Source organism: Ptychodera flava, chromosome 4 (genome assembly GCF_041260155.1).
Source record: "Ptychodera flava strain L36383 chromosome 4, AS_Pfla_20210202, whole genome shotgun sequence".
Lineage (NCBI taxonomy): Eukaryota > Metazoa > Hemichordata > Enteropneusta > Ptychoderidae > Ptychodera > Ptychodera flava.
Window position 1 is genome coordinate 35,068,326 of NC_091931.1, and position 16,839 is coordinate 35,085,164.

At 36.3% G+C, this 16,839-nt stretch overlaps 1 protein-coding gene across 1 annotated transcript in view; it reads right to left on the reverse strand.

Annotated features, from left to right (window-relative positions):
* The window catches only part of LOC139130499 (beta-1,4 N-acetylgalactosaminyltransferase 2-like), a 10,833-nt gene extending 6,244 nt beyond the window's left edge, over positions 1–4,589 (reverse strand). The window contains exon 1 of the mRNA XM_070696278.1: positions 4,465–4,589. The gene's annotated coding sequence lies outside the window, so the exon portion shown is untranslated. The remainder of the gene's footprint in view (positions 1–4,464) is intronic.
* Between the last annotated feature and the right edge of the window lie 12,250 nt (positions 4,590–16,839).

The following is a 16,839-nucleotide window of genomic DNA, read 5'->3' on the forward strand; positions in this document are numbered from 1 at the left end:
TTTAAAAGTTCTTAATAAGCAAATGTTGGAAATGCAATAAAAAAGTCAGAAAATACACGTACGAATTGTATGTCACCTCATTTGGCGAGTTAGTGATGAGAAAGTATAAGTTTCCAGGCAAGGCAATTATTAATGTGGGAAAATATGACAGTTATTTTGCATGAATAAGATTGATAAGAAAATAGCTGATAGCCAGCTAATAGCCAGCTAACATGGGCTAATAGCGACTTAAAACGGCTATTAGCTTGAATAGCTGAATAGCCAAGGATTTTGGTATCATAGCAGAATAGCTGAACAGCTGCTCAACAACCCCGAAGCAGCTATTAAGTTTCCGTCATTACAGTGCGTTTCACCTAGGTACCGCAACTCAGCGTATGAGACGCACACATTTCACATACAACACAAACGATAAGCTTGGGTATCACGACACATTTGAAAGTCACCGACTCATTGATCAATTATAGTAAACCAGCATTATGGCGCGTAACCAAGGCCAATATTCGAACTCCCCATTTTCAACTATACAACTCAACATTCAACATTCAAACTCCCCAATTTCAACTATACAACTCAACATTCAACATTCGAACTCCCCATTTTCAACTATACAACTCAACATTCAACATTCAAACTCCCCACTTTCAACTATACAACTCAGCATTCAACATTCAAACTCTCCATTTTCAACTATACAACTCCACATTTTCAACTTTCGAACTCCCCATTTTCAACTATACAACTCCACATTTTCAACTATACAACTCCACATTTTCAACTTTCGAACTCCCCATTTTCAACTATACAACTCCACATTTTCAACTTTCGAACTCCCCATTTTCAACTATACAACTCTACATTTTCAACTTTCGAACTCCCAATTTTCAACTTTCGAACTCCACACATTCACCTTTCGAACTCCACATTTTCAACTATGGAACTCAACATTTTGGATTCGTATTCCCCATTTTCAACTATCGAAGTCATAGGTCCCCCTAGACCACTAGCCAGCGAACACAAGCCAAAATGAGCATACATATAGTCAAATACGACTTTAAAAAATCGTTGGTGTCATTTTACATGAAACTACTTATCACTTTGTTAGGGAGTCCTAAACATATGGTGACCTCGCAGTTAATTTTGGACGACACCGAGTTCGTTCGTGACCACGTCAGTGGTAGTTTGTCTAGGCTGCTACTTGACCTTGACCAGCCCGACAGACGGGGAGATGTGTCACGTAGGTGTGAGAGTCTTGTTAGACTTGTGTCACAGTTAAGTGGCATTGGAATGTGTAGTGAGCGTATTGTCCAGCTAGTGCAAGCCGCTCAACGTGAAATACATGGTCACGGTGTAATAAAGGGAAAGTGGCTTCACACATCAGCCATCTCGTCTTATGTGTGCTTTGGTGTGTTTAGTGTCTGAGTTGTGTTTTGGCTGTAATAGTGTGGAAATTAACAAGCGAGTTGTTAATTTTAAAATAAGCCATGGCGAGCCACGCATGCATGCTCTTGATTAGACGACATGATAGCGACCGAATTAGGCCTAAGTGATGGCGGAGGTCGGCGGTAAATCTTGATAGCATCACAAGTGTTTCCGGTCCATATTTTGGACCCTCTAGAACATCACATAGGAATAACTCTAAAACTCCGAAACGTCATGTGACGTATCTATGACGCGTTCTGACGTAGTATAGCCCAGAAGGAAAAACCGTGGGTAACTACAATGAAGCAAGTTAGGGATGGCTAGGGAGAATACGAATCCCAAATGTTGAGTTCGAAAGTTGAAAATGTGGAGTTCGAAAATTGAAAATGGGGAATAGGAATCCCAAATGTTGAGTTCGATAGTTGAATGTTGAATGTTGAGTTGTATAGTTGAAAATGGGGAGTTTGAATGTTGAATGTTGAGTTGTATAGTTGAAAATGGGGAGTTTGAATGTTGAATGTTGAGTTGTATAGTTGAAAATGGGGAGTTTGAATGTTGCCTGTTGAGTTGTATAGTTGAAAATGGGGAGTTTGAATGTTGAATGTTGAGTTCTATAGTTGAAAATGGGGAGTTCGAATATTGGCCTTGATTACGCGCCATAAATCGTGTGTTTTGTACGTGAAATGTGTCCGTCTCATACGCTGAGTTGCGGTACTTAGGTGAAACGCACTGTAGGTCCCAAATTTAATAGCTGAATAGCCGCTAATTATCCCTTGAGTCATTGCTGTAAACCGTCTTAGCTGAATAGCTGCTAAATATGTCAAACCTGGCTATTTTGGCTATCCAGCAATCCCGCACCTTTATGAGAAATTGCTTCCTATATGTCTGTAGACATGACCAAGCTTTTAGCACCTTTTTTATTGTGCGTCGTTTCTGTTTGTCAAGGCATGGCATTTCTTCTTCAGATACAGTATCTTGGGTCTTTCAAGCCTTGCTTTTTGTCTATCAACCGCCAAATGTCTTTATAAATGCTTTTTCTCAGGCCGGGGTTGTGGTGCGAAGGAGCCTGGCCATAATCAAGGCATTTCTGCTCCCTTGCTGTGACGCATGGCTAGCAAAAACAATGTTGACATTCGGGCAGCCCTTCATCTCTCTGTACTTCTGGCGTTGGCACTTCCGGAGGAGGCAAAGTCTCTGTCTGCGCTACTTTACTTGGGCGTTGATCAATAAGACAAAGCTCCCATCCTGATCCAACAAAGAAAGCGCGCGTTGCTTCCTATTGATCTTCGGATAGGAAAACAGAGTAACCATGATGGGATAGACATAGCAACAGTTGTTACTGTTGCAAACGACCAACAAGAAAGGACGCTGAAACTGAGTCCCGCCTACCGATGCAGCGTGTTCGTTAAACAACGAATTACACAGGCGTGTTGACGATAATACCAAAATGATTAAAGCTGTATTCAGGACCCGACGTAACTGACGTGTCTCAGATTACATTACTAATGTTTAATTGAAACGGTTGTATTTTACTCGGGTCTACCTTTCTCATTTCACGATGTTGGATCTAATGCCAACAATACCGTTCCCATGTGACTGGTACCGCACGGAGTATCAAGGTGAACCAACCAATGCTAAATACACTAGCGAACCATTTGATGTGCTTGTGTGCAGTTGATAACGGGGCTACGATTTAAAGGGACAAAGTCAGCCATTTTTCATGAAATTTGCTTGATACGAGATACTCCTTATATTGTTTGACATGTCGAAAGATACTGAATAAATGGGTGACCATGCATATATTCGACCCCGGTTTTAGACAAATTAAATGAAACTGTCGCAAAAGTGAATTAATGTTCATGACCATTAATTCATTTCGCGATGGTTTCGTGTATCCTGTCTAAAATCGGGGTCGAATATATGCATGGTAACCCGTTCATTCATTATCTTTCAACATGTCAATGCGGTTGTAAACAACAACAACAACAACAACAACAACAATAACAACAACAACAACAACAACAACAACAACAACAACAGCAACAACAACATAACATAACACATGGCATGATATACATGCTAGTGTTCACAGGTTAAACATGATACTGTGATGTAAAACGTGAAATTATATATTTACTACCCGAACAATGATGGTGGACAATATATCATTAGTCTGTACCTAGTCCAGTAAAATTGTTACATTTTAAAAAAAAATTATACAGCAGGAAACGGGCCAATCATTCTAAATGAGCCTCAAAAGAAATAAAGAATTTGTGTCATTTTATTTCTTCTTTAAGGTGACTACAGGGTACCGTCCGTTTAAAATCCGCAACGTTAGCGCAGTCAACTCTGACTGCTATTGAAATTTGATATCGATATTGATTGATTGATTGATTGATTGATTGGTGGATTGTTAAATTGCGTTAGAAAATAGGAAACTACATTTGACGTTTTGTGCCTCATTTTTTTCAGCTGACGTTGGCAGGGTCTCACATGATGCTTTTACCGCACAGGTAAAGGCATTGGTATCGGATAGAACGGTAAGTCTGCAGCGTTGGCTGTTTATTCAGACTTGAAATATGTTATGTCACCTCATCGACAGAGTTCCACTGAAACTACATCACTCAGTGGTGACATCGTACAAAGCCCACAACATGTTTCCACGCGATTAAGGCTAATCCGTCTGTAGTTAAGACAATATGTGCTTTTCCCGATGGTATCAGATATGTGCATTGTGTACTGACCGTTTATTATTTAAATTTGTTATGATATCAGTAATCTGACGGAACGAATGAAAACAATTTCGGAAGCGGCATGTTTGATGTATATTTTTTCTAATGGACTGCGCGATGGAAAATGTGTTCCACAGCGCAAAATTAGACCCTTGGTTTGTAAAAACATGTATACACAACAAATATTTTACGGTCGATAACAGATGTGCGAAATGGCAACATTGCGACGTGACAAAAAAAGACGAGAACTCAAAAACAAACCAACGAAATTTAAGAGAATGAAATACACAGAAAGTGACTGGTCGTTACTTACCTTTAGAGATTGGTAACTGCAAATTACACGGATATCACGACTGTAATTAGAATGTGCGCAAAACTGACAATAAATGACAAACTGCTAATCAGTCTTCCTGGCGTGAATGCAGTGGTTACCTGCGAAAACGACAGCTGGCACACTTTCATGGCAACCGTAAAATTGAGTGTTTTAGTTATATGGGGATATTAAGCATAAGTACTACGACTTTTAGCAAAATCGTAGAATTCGAGTCAGTTTTATGAAACTTGAGAAGCCATTCTTTTAGATTTTGCAATTGTTCCGAATATTGATCATTGAAGTATCCACTTTAATGGGGCCCCAGATATAAAGCAAAGCAGCTTTACGCGCTGTGAATGTATGTTTGAAAGGCTAGGCCGTTAGTTGTTGGTTGTCAAAATGTTCCTATATGTACGATCAGCAGGGCTGTTCGCAAATACGTCATTGTTCATACACAATTGTGATTTACAAATTTAAGTAGGACCATCCTGAACCACTGATAATTAGTGGTAGTACCAGGTGTCCGGAATGGGTAAGCGTACCCTGCTAACATGCTACACCCGTCAGGATTGGTCCCAAAATTGTCTAAATATTGTATGAAAAGATACAGGATATGAATCACTGTAATAAGTCAAAGCCGGGAATGCTGTCGCTAATCATTTGTGTGACCGAGGTGTCATATTTGGCCACAATGTCGTCATATCGACCGTAGAACTTTTTGAAAGTCCTAACGAGTCTTTTTGTTGTGTATCCTTGTCTCAGTAATTTTGATGCCAATGAGCTGTGTCTCAGTTGAAAATCAGTGTAGGAATCACAAGCCCTACAATACCTGAGAAGTTGAGACACGTACACACCATATAGTCCAGTCAAAATATGAAATGACCCACCACAAATTGCAACAGAATTTATTTTTTCACTACTCACCTCAGAAAAACCCATAGAAAAACATATCAAAAGTCTTCCAAAATCCAAGGAGTGGAAAAGTGCCTAATTTGCATAAATCCAAAATGGCCGCCCCGGTATTATAGGTTCAATGCTTTTGGCCACTTACTGCCCAATATTGGTCCGATTTTGGTAATTTTTTTTATTTCCATATACCTTGTACATTTTCATCATATTTTAGACATGTTTACAAAAATTCCATTGTTTTTTTTACAAAACAGGAACATAATTGTAAAACAATGGTATTCTCACACACTATGTCTTTTAATGAATACTTGTTTCATGATTTTATAAGGTGCAAATGTCTGTAATGTTAAATAAATAAATAAATAAATAAATAAGTAAATAAGTAAATAAATAAATATACAAGGAGTGGAACAATGCCTAATTTGCATAAATCCAAAATGGCCGCCCCCGGTATTATGGAATCAACACTTATGACCACATATTGCGCGATATCAGTCCGATTTGGACAATATTTTTTTATTTTCGTATAAATTGTACATTCTCTTCTAATTTCCAACATTTTAAGGGCATTTCCAATTGTAGTTATTAATAAAATAGGCACACAAGTCTGAACTTCAGGGTAAAACAATGGTACACAAACACACTTTACCTTCCAATCAATACTGGTCTAATTTTGCAAGATGCTAACATATATGGTGTGAAATATATTGAAAGCAATCTCAGTATAACTAATACAGAATATGTATCCATTTTGTTTTTGGCTGTTAATTTGCCCATAACCTATTCCCTATTTCACATTAAAAGCCACTGGCTGAACTTACGCATTTTTTAGAACATTCGTCCTATAAAATGTTGGCGGTTTATTAATATCAAACACAGTCAACCTGGTTTGAAGTCTAGTTATATCTAGTGTGTTGATATTGTGTTACCAGGGTACACTGGTTGTCACCATAGTTGTGAAACTCAACTTGAGGTTCAATACTATCTGGTAATTGTAAAATTACCAGTTTCCCAAATGCTGTTTATTTTACCCAAATTGTAGATAAACAGCCGCGCCCGAATTTACAAAGTGTGCCAGCGCGGGAGAGCCAAGCAAAGGGAGAGGGGGTTTAAAGTCTCCTGGAAGGTGTACAGATCACATGGGAATTAAATAGTATTGGTAGTAAAGGGAAGGCAACTCCACACATCGTTCATATTTAGCTTGTTTGCGTTTTATGAATGATATTGTGTATAATATAAGTGTATATCATGTTTGGTTGTTTTATGTAAAATGTTGCTTAGCCATGGCAAGACGTACCCGTAATCTACGTGTCTTGTGTTAATCCGCACTGGCGCAGAGAGATTGCTGTGACACTACGATCCTTTGGCGCTACGTTTCGAAAACAGAGTTTTCTTCATCAGCCACTTAAAATTAATTTTTGATTGTTGAGCACAATTGATTGATTGTTAGATTTTTTAATTTGGTAATATGTTGTTCCACTTACGTTTGTTGTTCACAAATAGGGAAGCTAGAATGTCTACAGTTTGATCTCTTTGTGTTTGTGTAGGTTCGTGTGACCCTGAGTTTGAGCTATTGTAGTTTTTGTGAAGTCTGGTGCTTATAAGTGTGTCACCAAAATTTCTGTTCCTTCTAATAAATATATGCGATTATAGGTTGGTTTTGGAACAATTTTTTGGTGTTTCGTCTTTTTCAAGTTCACTCCAGTTTTCTGTCAGGGCTTGCTTGATCTTTGTCGTTTCTATGAACAGGCTATATGTTGGTATTGTTGGTGGTGTTATTTCTTTCTTTTTGTTGTTCAAGCAGTCTTTTTCTGCTTTTATGATCTGTCTCTCTGATAATGCTTTCTATTTAATTTTTGTTGGTCTCGTAATTTTGCACTAAATTGTGTGACTTTTTGTGTAAAATCGATTTCGTTCTTACATGTTCTGATGTATCGTAATGATTCACCTTTGATCAGACCTTTGAATGTTGCTGCCGGATGGCATACGTTTCTTTGTAAGAATTGAAATGTATCTGTTGGCTTTGTGTGTGTGTTGATGTCGAGAATATTCTCTTTGTTGTATCGACGACCTTTGTAGATAGGTCTAAATATGTGATTTCATGAGAGGAGCTTTCAAACGAAAAATTGAAAGTAGGATGCATTTTGTTGATGTTTGATATGAATTCATTGAGTTCGTGTTGTGTTCCGATGAAAATCAGAAAAACATCCTCCCTGAACCTCAGCCAGGTCGATATTTGTTGTTTGTGTTTCTGTATTATTCTCGTTTCTGTCTCATGAAATGTAATATCTGCTATTTCTTGAGAAGACGGGGACCCCATCGAGCATCCTCATATTTACCAGTACAATTCATCGTTGAATTCTAATGTGTTGTTTTTTTTAAGATTACTTCTAGCAGAGCTATCATGTGTTTCGTTGGTGATTGCTTGATTATGTAACTGTTTGATGATTTTTCCTGATTTAATGCTCTGCCGATTGATTCAATTACCTCATCATGTGGTGTATTCGTGTACATGGAAATTACATCCAGTGTTACTAGTGTCGCTTTGGCCGGAACTTTGATTGTCTCAATTTTCCGTATAAAGTATGTTGTCTTGATGTATGTTGGTTCTTTCTTGACGATTTGTTTGAGAAAATGGTCAATGAATTCTGATATGTGAAATGTTGGACTGGAGCATCCACTTATGATTGGCCGTACAACAAACATAGCTCCTGGTGGCGGCACTTTGTGTATTTTCGGTAGAAGGTACTAAAGTGGCGTTCTTAGTTTTCTATTGACTGGATTCAAATAGTCATATGTGTGATGGTCAATGTGTTTTTCATTGTACATTTCCGTTATGAGATTGTGTACCGGTATGTCTTCTATTGTATTTTTTGCGTCATCTGTTGCCAATTTTGTGTAGTATTGTTGATCGTTAAGTTGACATTCTCTTATGTAATCATCAGTGTTTAAAATTGCTGTCCCCGTCCTTTATCAAACGGTTTGATGGTTATCTTCTTGTTTTTTGATAGCGTTTTGAACACTATTTGTTCTGCACGTATCATGTTGTTTTTTTGTGTTTCGAATAGGTGTGTTAACAATAGCCAATTTTGTTGCTTCCAAATAATTTTCTAGTTTTGTGTTCTCGGTTGTATGTGGGATCCATTTCGAGTTCATTTTGACTGGGTGTTGTACGGTCTGTGTCTCATGATATATCGGAGTCTCACTTTCGGAATGTATATTTTATGTCCCCTAACAGGTGGATTCTGTTAGGACGATTTGTTGTGGGAATGAATTTTAAGCCTTTGCTAAGTACGTTGATTTCAATGTTGGTGAGTTTGTGTGTTGATAGGTTCTTAATGAATCTGAGCTGTTTGATGCAGTGCTCAATTTTGTTCTATTGTGACTTTTCGTTATTTTTGTCATTCTATGATTCTTGTTTATGTGTTTCCTTTTTTTATCTTTGAACTTGGTCATACTAAGACACAATACAAAGCTCTCTCCGGCCATTCTGTCTCTCTCTAATCCGAACCTATCTCCAAGTGTTATACCCAAGAAAACTCTGTTTTCGAAACGTAGCGCCAAAGTATCGTAGTGTCACAGCAATCTCTCCCCTCCAGTGCGGATAAACACAAGACACGTAGATTATGGGTATGATTCGCCATGGCTGAGCAACATTTTACACAAAACAGCCAAACATGATATACACTTATATTATACACAATATCACACACAAAACGCAAACAACCCAAATATGAAGTGGAGTTGCTTTCCCTTTACTAGCAAAGACGAACAACAACTAATGAATAATTTTGTCTTTCTTGTCTTTCTTTCTTTCTTTCTTTATTATTTATTTATTTATTTATTTATTTATTTATTTAATTATTTATTTATCTATCTATCTATTTATCTATCTATTTATCTATTTATTTATTTATTTCACATTACAGACATTTGTATCGTATAAAATAAAACAAGTATTGATTACAAGACATAGTGTGTGAGAATACTATTGTTTTACAGTAAAATTCGGACTCATGTTCCTGTTTTATAAATAAATAATAACGATGGAATTATTGTAAAAATGTCTAAGATATGAAGGGAATGTACAAGGTATATGGAAATAAAAAAAAATTATTAAAATCGGACCAATATTGGGCAGTAAGTGGCCAAAAGCGTTGAAACTATAATACCGGGGCGGCCATTTTGGATTTATGCAAATTAGGCGGTTTTCCACTCCTCGGATTTTGGAAGACTTTTGATATGTTTTTATATGGGTTTTTCTGAGATGAATGGTGAAAAAATAAATTCTGTTGCAATTTGTGGTGGGTTACCCCCTTTTTTGGCCTAAAATGACTGGACTAATAAGCAGGTGCAGATGGAATATTACTTGACAAGTGGGGATAATTTATGATTTCAAAATCGAAATCATCCCTTTTGTCATACAGCTTAGTGTGTAGCCCATTAGTACCCACTTGTAGGAACAGATCAAGATATGAAGCAGAGTTCCTACCCTCTGTTGTTTCTTTGGTATCCAACTCATCAGGGTAAATATGATGTAAGTAATTTGATATGTCTGGATTGTCTAGACTAATCAGATCATCGATATATCTGTGCGTGTTGTTAAAACGCCTTGCAAGTTTTTTAGACCCTGCTTTGTAGAGAGACTGTAGGAACTCTGCTTCATATGAATACAGAAATAAGTCTGCAAGAAGGGGTGCACAATTTGTACCCATTGGTATGCCGATAGATTGCTGAAATGTCATACCGCCAAACTTAACAAATATGTTGTCGATTAAGAAATTATTATAAGCATTTTAATAATTTCTTCATCTGTGTATTTGTGCTTGGCATCCATGTTGTTACTGAAATAACCTGTCCTATGTTTGATGGTAATGTATTGGTACCTTCTACTGCCATTTTTATGCAGGAAAGCTTGTTTCACAAGAGATGACAGCCTTGTTTTAAGTTTATCGTGGGGAATTGTGGTGTATAAAGTGGAAAAGTCAAATGTTTGGATTGAGCTGAACTTGTTTTTCTTGACTTTTAAATCAAGCAACAATTCCTTCGAATTTCTAAGTATCCACATTTGATTCAACCCACTTGTTTCATACACTTTGTCACAATATCGAAAAAGACCATCTTTGATGGTTGTTAAAATTATAGTCAATAATTGTTACAGATGTTTGGTAGTGCAACTGCTTGATCCTGCAATAAAACGTTGTTTGTAAGGGTTCTTGTGGAGTTTAGGTATCCAATACAACATAGGCAGTTTTTTGTCCTTCTCTTTCAAAGGAATGCCAAATTCATTGAGCACAGATGAATGGTTTGCAAAAATGTCTTCATCAGTGAGGGAGGAAAGAGCGTAGGTGGTATTACTCTTATCTGAATGAAGGTTTAATTCATCTATTATACACTGGATATAATAATTCCTACAGACAAAGATGATGTTGTTTAAAGCTTTGTCTGCAGGAACTACAACATATTCGTTGTGTAAAGCATCGAGGCATGCTTTGACCGATGGGTCATCTAATACTGAGGAAGTATTTACATCTTTACTGTGAGAACGGAAATGTGAAATACGTGATTTTAATTTATCTCTGACTTTGCTAACACTTTACATTTCAACACGTTCAAGCGAACAGAGCACGAACACACATATTTTCGTAGAACGAAATAATAATGATTAATATAAGTATTTAATATAAGTATTATATAGAAATAATAACGCGAATAATAATAGGTTCAATTTCCGTGAAAATTTCACCATAAGGGTATTTTGGGTCGAAAAGACCACATATGATATCGATTTCACTGCTACATGTTTCCATGGTAACCATTTTAGGGGTTGAAAATTTCAGTTTTTCTAATATCCAATGAAAAGTTACTTTGAATGATATGAAATTATCGTGCGGGAGGAGTTTGGGTCAGAGAACACAAAAACCAGACTTATTTTAATGTTTTGAGTTGCCATGGTAACTATTCTGGGATTGAAAATGTTACTTTTTCCCTAATTCCTATTAAAGAACTATTGATTGATATAAAAATTGATAATAAGGGTTTTTCTGGTTAGCACACCAAAAACAATCACTCATTTTAATGTGAGATGTTTCCATGGCAACCATTCAGGAGTAAAAATTACCAGTTTTTCAAAGATTCCATCTAAAATCCAGGAATCAACAGAATGTGTTATACCAAAGGGATAATTTGGGTTAGAAAGACCAAATATCCAGTGTAAAAATCCAGTAATCAACAGAAATATTATACCAAAGGGTTATTTAGGGTTATTTTGGGTTAGAAAGACAAAATATGATATCCATTTTTACTGCCCTGTGTTTCCATAGTAACCTATTTGCGTTTTAAAATTTCAATTTTTTTCCTAAGTCCATTGAAAGTAATCCCAATTACTATGCAAATGCTCTCCTAAGTGTATTTATAACAGCATGAACTCCATGTTCATTTTTGTTTTATGTTGCCATAGTAACCATTTCGGTAACCACAGTTTTTTTATTTAAAACCATAGACCCTCGAGAGGGTCTATGTTAAAACATAATTCACTGTTTTTTATTTATTTTATGGATTTCTAAGTAACAACTTTTAACATTTGTTCTATATAATAATAATAATAATAAAAATAATAATAATAATAATAATTGTAACTTCTTTGCCTTCATTCCAGAAAGAATAATAAAGATAATGTATATTGGGACCATTTTGGTCAAAATTATGTTTTCCGTTAATTTTAGTTTGTTAGAATTAATTTTACATAGACCAGAAATAATTTTTCAAGCACTTTTAATTGTGTTTCATGCAGTCATCCCAAATAAGTGGTTTATAGTATACTAGTATTACTAACTTATTATGTATTTATCGAATTAAGTTTATGCCTTCAGATTAATTTAATGAGCTGAAATTAATTCTACTAGTATCCGAACCCAATCCTCCTTGTCACCCAATGTACCATTATATTTATCACAAGCAGTAACAGTAGCGCACAGTTTTTTTTTGTTTTATTTAAAACATAATTCACCGGTACTTATTTTATGGATTTATAATTAACGACATATAATAATGTTCAGTTTATAATAATTTATTTTGATTTCTTTGCCTTCCAGGAAGAATAATGAAGACAAATTATTTCTGATTGTTTAACTTATGTAAAATTATGGCCATGTAGTGGTGCATTATTTTTTGTGTGACCTGGCGTGACCCCATAAACTCTATGATTCTGATGATTAGCTAGATCTCCCCTTTCCATGGTAGCAATGGCTAAATTTGAACATGGTCCCTGTATACCTATAAACATTTTTTTAACCCAGCAGGCCAAGACAATGGGAAATATTACAAGTTAAATGTTTCATTTTTAATATTGTCCAAGGTTCGAAATTAACTTTTTTCCCTGGTAGTCCACTTGGGCAACCATATTCTGAAGCTGGTAGCCCGGTGACACTGGCTGTTAGCCCATTCATATTTTAGATTAGGGGTATCTTTTTTCATTAACCAGACAAGAAAGGGCTATTTTACATTATTTTGAAGTGAATTTTCTTGTCTTTTGATGTGTATTCTTGCACACCTTTAATGCCCAAGGAAACAGGTGTAATGGACGACAGTTGGGCTCAAAAGTTTTGTGACCTATAAACAACCTGTTTCACTCTCACAGTTGTATGCAAATTTTTAAAAGTCGCCATGACAACATTACAACAATATGGCCTTTTCAGCACTGAGACATACTGTAGCAGGGCTAAAAATAGACCATGGCCCTTCTGTTGGGAGGAGGCATAATTTCCATTTTATTGTGATTGATACATTATCATCAAAATGCAACGAGAATGCGTTTTTATTGGCCATCGTGTCCTGTGCCTGTCATTCAAGTACGTCAGTTCAGATATGGAAACATTGTTGCAAAGTTCCACCGCATGGCCGGTCGTCTCTAGAACAAAGTCATACTATGGCAAATTTCTATGCCCAGCTGGGTTTGACTGCATTTATCAAGCTCGTCCCAAAGTGACGGACGCATCTTTCAACCTTTCAGCTTGGTGAAAAACGCATTTATTGATTCGCCAAAGGCCTGTGGATTCGCTTATTTTTGCACAAGTGCTACATGGACATAGGAAAAAGTTGTTGAATGATGAGAGTTCTCAAATCAAAAAATGTTGCCGAGCTCAAATACAAATGTCTTCATTGTTATACAAGAGTTAGCAATCGAAAGTCTGTCACCCTGATTTTTTCAAAGTTTGGAGAAGGCCGGCATTTCCATCTGAATGATTGAACGACGTGAAACGCAAAATTCCATCGCATATTATCTGGCAATATTTACAGTAGAAATACAGTATACCGTCGCTCCAGGTACTATAAGCTTATACTCCGCGAAATGGCCACAGGCGGCGTGAACTTTCTGAAAGGATTTCCTAAACGTCCTACTTGTTACCCTAGGGACTCACTTGTGATGTCCTGAAAAGTATTCTCTGCAGTAATGCCAGTTTCTGTCAACATGCAAAGCTCAATGACACGATTATAGCACGAGACGTAGTGTACAGACTACACATTCACGCGCAGGTAAACTCAATTGCGCATGCTCATATTGGCAGACTACTCTGGCAATAGGTAAACGAGTGCGCATGTGTGAACAAGGTATATTTGCAGCAAATACAGTGACATATACTCTCCACAGTCGCTGTGCCTTGTTTTGTGCGCGCCCACGACTGCCACGATGGGCCTGCATTCGAATACCTCTTTTTCAGAATTCCCACAGCTTCAATGAACTGTTATAAGATTTCTATATAATACTTATAGCCCCTTAACTTGTAATAATAATAATAATAATAAAAATAATAATAATAATAATAATAATAATAATAATAATTCATTGTTTAAAGACCACTACACACCTTGTCTCAGTGGTCTGTACATTACAGAAAATTGCTAGTAGAAAAAAAAAATTCGAAGAAAATACAAAGTAACTCAGAGAAAAGAGTGTAATTAAAACCAATCGAAATATTTTAGTCGATGAGCAAAATGGTTTTAGGAAAGGTAGGGCCTGTATCGACCACATTTATGTTATGACAAGTATTAAAGCGTCAGGTTTGCCCACATTTGCAGCTTTTATAGATATGAAAAAAGCATTTGATTGGGTAAACAGAGATATGTTGTTCTTTAAGTTACTTGAAAATGGTGTTTCAGGCAAATTGTACAAGGCAATTAAGAGTTTCTATGAGAACCCACTTTCTTGTGTTAATGTAAATGGTTTGCTTTCCCCTTGGTTTTCAACAGATTCTGGTGTTAGACAGGGAGATGTACTATCTCCTACACTCTTTTTTATTTATCTGAAAGATTTTGCTAAAGAGGTAAATAACCTCCATATTGGAGTTCCAGTTGGTGACCGAGAGGTTGCAATTCTGCTGTACGCAGATGATATAGTCATTCTTGCTGAAAATGAAGAAAATCTCCAAAAGGCTGTTGAGTGTCTAGAAAATTGGTGTAAGAAATGGCGTATGGTAGTAAACGAAAACAAAACACAAGTTGTTCATTTTAGAAATAAAAATGTCAGGCTGTCAAATTTTATTTTTAAATATGAAGGACGGAATTTAGAAACAGTGTCTCAGTATAAATATCTAGGTCTGGTTTTCAATGAGTTTTTAGACTACGAAGTAACGGCAAAAATCTATGCAATTCAGCAGGAAGGGCTTTGGAGCTGTTATTTCTAAAATCCATAGATTTAAGGATTTCCATTACAATACTTTTCTACCTTGTATAATTCCTGTGTTGTTCCAATTTTGGACTTCTGTGCGGGGATATGGGATTTGGTCAGTTTAAAAACTGTGACACAATACAAGATCGAGCATTGAGATATTTCATGGGTACATAAATATGCACCAAAGTTGGCTTTAAATGGAGATATGGGTTGGGATAACCCAAGTTTTCGTCGAAAGCTTGATATGTTACGTTTCTGGAATAGACTGTTGAAAACACCAGACAACAGAATAACGAAATCAGTTTTCTGTGGGATTATGCTTTGCAAACAAAAAATTGGTCTAACGATATAAAAAGTGTTCTCTCAGAAATTGGCTTTCAAAATAGATTTGTGAACCGAGAAGTGATAAAATTAGAAGAAGCTCGTGAATTATTAAGAATTTTTCATGCTAGAAAATGGGAACTAGATGTGCAAGAAAAGTCAAAATTAAGGACGTATTGTATTTTTAAAAAGGAATACGGAAAAGAAATGTATTTGACAGGTTGTATGTCTCGTGCGAAGCGGTCTCTCATGGCACAGTTTAGGACGGGCATACTCCCACTTAAAATAGAAACTGGGAGATTCAGTAATCTTGCAGTTGAACAGAGGTTATGCGAATTCTGTCCTCTTCATGTTGAAGATGAATTTCATTTTTTGTTTCAATGTGCTCTGTATAAAGATTACCGTAAGTCACTTTTAGACAAGATATTGACTGATATGCCAGATTTTAATGACTTAAGCAACGATAACAAGCTATGTATACTTATGACAAAATTCTGTAATGATGTAGCAGACTACATTTATAGGGCATTTTCGAGAAGGAAAAGCACACTTTACAAATAATGTATCCTTTTTTTGTCTTCAATGTGGTATTCAACGTGTCTTATAAGCCCAGCGGGCTGGATGTGGCAATAGAAAACATTTCATTGTAATTTATTTAAATGGTGAATAAGTCCACATAGGACACTTAAATAAATAAAATACAACAACAACAACATACAACAATAGATAAAAACAAGCAAGCTTAAAATCTAGAAAAAAGGATCCCACCTAAAAAAAGCAAAGAAAGTATTTTAAAAAATCTCACTAAAAATGATAAAAAAATAAAATATAAAAAACGAAGCATCATCAATACTTACAGGTTCTGTTAGTAAGCTCACACACACAGGAAGTCAGATCGGTCCACGATAAAAGCTCATCATACGAGCTTTAAACTATTTTATAGATACATAAATACTGCAGTTGCATGGTTTTTAAATGGTTTTAATTTAATCTTTCAAGGTACAGTAAACCTAATATACAGAAATCTAGGTGGTCATCGTAGCAGAGGCAAATGTGGGTCGGAATTCGTACTGAGTATCCTCTAAAGTTTTGACCCGATTATCAGATTTTGAGTTTTGTCATTCATCAAACGACAATTACAGGTAAATAAGGCTTGCTTTCGCTTGTTCATACTCTGAAAGCTTTCAAAATTGTCGTTTCCATATGATGCATTACCACTCAAAGCTACAGCTGTTGCTACACTGACTTGAAATGCTACTACAAATAGGGATCGATATGTATATCTCACGTTCGGCGGGAATCCACATCCAAATAATTCGTTTCGAATGCTCTATACCATACTGATGCAACTTTAATTTTTTAATCTGTGAGCAATGTAATCTGTGAGCGTTCTCTCGTAGATAGTGTTCGACTTTCCAATAGCTTGTGTGAGTATACCGGAAAGCGTGTGCGTGGGCAGATGTTATTTGAAAGTA